A 6,000-nucleotide genomic window follows, 5' to 3' on the forward strand; every position below is an offset into this window, starting at 1 on the left:
GGGCTTCACAATTCCATTGCATTAAATTTGAGATCTATGAATAAAAAGACTTGGCAAAATCTTGAGATTAAACTTTGAGCTAGATTCATATAAAGGTTGGTTACATATAAACTATGGGCTGTTTGATACCATCAAGCTGACATTTTTAGATTCTTTGAACTCTAAAATGTAGGATATTTATTAATTCGTTAAAAATACTCATGAAATCTCTTGTTATAGGTACCGTTGTCAAGAGTATTTTAATATTAAAAGAAGTAATTTCTGAATAATGACATAGATCCAGCGAATAAATCCATGTTAATCAACAAATCACATGTTAAAAGCAATCATGAAATCTAAGAACATTTAGAAAACTCATGAAATCCTAAAAGGACCAAGTTGGCATATATTTGAGAGTTTTTAAATATTGAAATGTACGATAAATCTTGAAACATTAAAAACACTCATGAAATCTCATTAAAAAGTTACACTTGTCAGGAATATTTCGATATATCTGTATATGTGCCTAACTAATCGCATATATAGGTGTTAAGTTGGGTGTCCATTAGATGCTAAAAACTATTATTTAACATGAGTGTGTATTCAGATTGCCTAAAAAAATATTGGAGAGTGCAGTACAAATGCAAACGTGAAAGACACACATGAAATCTCTTATTAGTTAATAATGAAAATGCACTATTGATCCTTTGTGATTAACATTAGAACTCATTCTCCTTCTCTATCATTATTTTCATGAATCAAAAAAATAAAAATGAGGAGGAAGAAGAAATAGATGAATGAACAAAGAAGATGAAGAAACAAAAGTACAACCATTGGATGTTGGAATTTGTGGACTCTTTCATTAATAAATCCAAGTAATAAATTAATCCATGTTTACAAATAGATATTTTATTGTATGGTCGGTCGCAATCAATAAAAAGAAATATAAATGTTTCAGAAAAGATTTTTATTTGTAATTACTTTACACATGCTGATCATTAATTCTTAGAATTTTCCATTTGTACTACAAAAACCAAGTAATGAAAGCTGAAAATGTCCGTACCAACTTTCAATTGTATAGAAACATTCCTTTTTGGAGTGTACAAAAAAAAGGGACATTATGTACGTGCAATATTCTGTGTAATTTAAGTAATATTTGATAGAGTACTTCTAACACTGCGACAATAGCTTCCATGTTAAACTGACTAGAGCTAAATAATAATTATGTACTTCAAACTTCACAGGTTCTTTTTTTTTAACTTGAAAGATTTTTGTTTAATTGAAAGTTTAAGTCAAATGTAGAAAAGCTGAATATTTTTTAACATGAAACACTTGAGAGAGAAAAAACAAAAAGAAAGTCTGATGAAAATTAAATTATGTTTTTGATCATGTCTAGATTTCATAGTTGATGATTCTCATGTGAAAGAACAAAGAGAAAAATATAACTAATAAAATTCACATGTTGTTCTGATGACCTACTTTAATTTGTTGAAAATTCATTAGAAATGTGCTCCTTTAGAACTATTTCTGATGTGATCGGAAAAACTTGTGCTTCTAACAGTGATGGGGACTTTTATATCCATTTTTTTAGGGGTGATTTTCCTTTTGGTATTTAAACTTACTAGTTTTAGAATACGTGTGTTGCGCGTGTGTATCACGTCAACCAATAAATATATAGTATGAATTACTAGAAAATAATAATTTGCGTTATTTAAATGCAATATTTATTTAAACGAAGGAATAAAAGTTATAACATTGACGCAATAAAAAAATTCAATATCTTTAGACATGTAAATATGATAAATTAGTTCGGATTTGTATCTCACATGATAGTTGTTTTACAAACGATGGTGTTGGTTTATGTTCTCTTGTGTTATTTAACTGCTTCATCGTTATCAAAATTTTGTTATTGTAATTGATATTCCTATTGAAAGTGCAACATATATTTATCCATATAACATATTACGTTGGCGTTTAATACTTTATAGACAGAGTTCCTAATTTATTCCAATAAATAAAAATGTAGAAGAAATATGCCAGATAACTAATTTAACGAAAGAAAGTGATGCTCAATTTTCTATATTTCCTACACCTAAAAGCAAAAAACAAAAAAATGGTAATGACCTCAATTCTTTATCTCTTTCAATTTACCCTGTTCAAAGAAATACTTCTCAATGATATAGCATCGTAAAAATCAAGAGCCCTATGGTACTTTTTTCAGTTCATAAAATTTAGGGTAGAAAAATAATTAGGATTGAATTTACTTGTAATTACGAATTAAAATCTAAATATGAATTTAAAAATATTTTCGTTATCTAAAATTTGTTTCAAGCTACATTTTCTTATTTCTAATCTTTAATCATATTTAGCAAGATCAATAAAGTAGAAGAAATCATGTCGTACAGAAATTCTCAGACATATAATACAAGCACTTATAAGATAAAAATCGAAAAAAATAAATTTTGTTGCAAAATATAATCCAAGCAACACATCGTTTAACCTCAATTGTTGATTGCTTCTCACAAAATATTATAATCAATTTAATTATCAACATGTATAGTCCATCACTAATTAATTACCAAAATTTTAAGTGGACAAATCTCTAATTAAGTTCATTACAAGCTAAAATTTAAATATCAGTACAATTAAGAAGATAATCTTGATTAGTTACTTCACCTAATAATTATACCATTCTTTTTGAACAAAATTCTAGAATAAATTTTTGTTGCAAAATATAATCCAAACAACACATCATTTAACCTCAATTATTGATAAATCTATAGCTTCTTTCTTCGCGTCTTACAAAATATTATAATCAATTTAAATAAAAATATATACTTACCAGAAGTTTAAGTAGACACAACTACAGTTGAATAATTTCATTACAAGCTAAAATTTAAATATAATAATAGTATAATCAATATAAGATAATCCTAATTAGTTACTCCCCCTAATAATTATATCAAGCTTTTCAAACACACCCTTCTATTAATTGACATTAATGAACTATCATCATCATTCAAAGAAATGCCCTAATTCCTGTTTATATTTAAACTTGTCAATTCTTTCTTAATTAACCTTTAAAGAATAGATGATATTTCAATATTTAATTATTTTTTGGCTTTTGACCAAATTTATTATTCTATAACATCTTTTTTCTCGTCCTATTAAATTTCCCCCGACTTCTCCATCACATCGAAGTTTACAAAAAAAAAATGCTTCTCTTCTTTCAAAAAATATAAAATTTCTCTTGTGTTCAGGATTATTAGTATCATTGGCTCTTGCCAACTATTTCTTTCTTTATTTCTCTTTTAAATTCTTAAACATTTCTTTGTTATAACATCATGATTATTAATGTTAATAAAATCAGCACTAATATGTAACTTTGGCGTTACATTAGTTTTTTTTTTTTTTTTGGACTAAATACTCTTATTACTTATTCTTGAGGTTTAAACTTTATCACCAAGAACTAATAAATCTAATTAAGGATATTCTTAAGACCTGTGAAGTTAGGAAAGGAAGAGAAATTCGAATGGTTTGGCATATAATACCTTGGCAAGAAAATACGAGAGGGATTTCAAAGTTCAAAAAATTAGGCAAGGAATAAAAATTTACATGATTTCGAGTTCCTAAATATTAGGAGTTCTTACCTATTTCAAATAAAGAAAGATTCAATGATTCACACATGAGAAAATTTCAATTAAAGTCCAAAATATTATAAAAACATTAATCAAATAACTATTTTGTCAGATATGAATTCTATTTTAAATGGGTAAAAAAGACGAACCACATTACGGGCCTTCGTGCTACATATTATGACTTAATACATTGCGTAAATAAAAATAATAACCAAAAATTTTGTTGATTTCAAAGTCCTGATATATTTTAAAAAATAATTCAACATAATTTTTTGGTTCAATATGAAATCATTCAATTATAACATTGGTTCAATATGAAATCTTTGTTTATAGAATAAAAAAAAGTTGATTAATGTTTTTTTCTCAGTTTCTATAAGTTTTTGGAGCAGAAATAACATACCACAACATATAGAAAACGGAAAGTTCGTCACAAGCAATATATTATTAGGCCTTCTTTGTGTATACCTCATGTATATGGGGATTCAATTCCTCTTGTAGTAATACCCCTTTGCCTATCCAACGAAAAAGATGATTCAGTTAGTTATTAAACGGAGATGGTAAAATTAGTGGGGCTAACCGATTTTAAAGTCATAAATAGGAAGACTTCTTACGTAGTTCAAATACACAAAGACTTAATAGCCTAAAAGTGGTAAAATCTTAAAGGATTCAACAAAGAAATTATGAAATTATGAGAATTGCGATGGGTGTAATTTTATATGTAATAATAGTGTAGAAAGAATATCAAGGTCCTACTAACCTTAATGCGGAAGCACTGCCTAATTGACATATCGTAATGCAGGAGGACTTTCAGAATTTGAGGAGCAGCAATTGGTGTATAATTTCAAAGATAATCTTCTTGTAAATATTATAAACATCAAACTTAAATTTATGCTATCAAGTCCTGATTTGTAGATATAAATTGTTAAAAAATAACTGAAATTGAGATGAGTAAACTAATAAAATTTACCTGATCCCAAAAATTAATACATCTTTTTCCTCTGTGTCATCAATTCAGAAAATTACAAACCTGTGAAAAAAGCAAAAAAAAGAAGAAGATATTTTTACATTACAAGAATTGAATAGCCACAATAGTTTGACTTCACATACAGAGAAAAAACAAACAATTGAAACCTTAAACATTAAAAATCACTTCACGAAGTTAAAAATTATGCAAGAAAAATCTATAGAAAAATTGAACACGGATACAATATGTAAAGTACTTTAAAACGGGCTCTTGAAATCAATATAAATATACGTAGGGTTGACATGGACCTTTTAAGTTAGAGTCCTTTTCAAACTTAGCAAGGACTCCAAAAATAACGTAATTTTTTTACTTTTCCAAGAAAATAGACCAAAAATAACGGTTGAGTTTTTTACTTTTCCAATAATAATAATAATAATAATAATAATAATTATTATTATTATTATTATTATTATTTATGTACAATTACATTTATATTTAATGAGGAAAATAGTAAATGACGATTTTGTCTATTGCAGGGACTTTTATATGAAGGAAAAAAGTTCAATCAACATTTCTAAGACCATTCGTGCTTTTAATATAGTATAGATTATGTGCATTTATTTCAAGTTTGTCGGTTTTTAAAAAAATTATCGCTCTTTCTGTTTTTTAAACTAAATTTTAATAAATAAATGAGTTGGGGCCTAAATTAGCCCAATGACCTAAATACCAAGAAGACCGATAGAGTAGCCCATAAATGAGTTCATTTTTTAGCGCGGACTGTCCTTCATTTGGGGTGGTCTTTAATTTTTGGCCTTTAAATTGGTGGTCTTTAAGTTTTGTCCTTCGCCTAATACCCCGAGGTTGTAGGTTCCAACCCTAGCTCAGTAAAAAAAAAAGCGCAAGACAGATGTTTTGAGTCGCAAGAAATTCTGCCTTGCGATTTTTTTTTTATTTTTAACTGAGCGGGGGTTCGAATCCCAAATCAAGAAATTTTTAGTTAAGGACAAAGGTTATAAACCACCAATTTGAGGGGCAAAAATTAAAGACCACCCAAGCGAAGGAGAATCCTGCAAATTGCCCAATGAGTTCGGGTTCCAAGCTCAATATTAAAGGGGTCATTTGCGCTTTTTTACCGATTTTGTGCTGATCTTTAATTTTTGTCCTTCAAATGCGCCGGTCTTTTATTTTAGTCATTCAAAATTGAACTTATGGCTAGAGGAGCATAAATTATGCATAATATTCAAAAGTTATGTCAGCACCCTTAAAGAAATTATACCCCTTTAGGCATAAATTCGATTTTGTGTTGATCTTTACTTTTTGTCCTTCAAATGTGCTGGTCTTTTATTTTCGTCATTCAAAATCGAACTTATGCCTAGAGGAGTACAAATTATGCATAATATTCAAAAGTTATGTCAACAC

The sequence above is a fragment of the Lycium barbarum genome, chromosome 5 (genome assembly GCF_019175385.1).
Source record: "Lycium barbarum isolate Lr01 chromosome 5, ASM1917538v2, whole genome shotgun sequence".
In the NCBI taxonomy this organism is placed as follows: Eukaryota; Viridiplantae; Streptophyta; class Magnoliopsida; order Solanales; family Solanaceae; genus Lycium; species Lycium barbarum.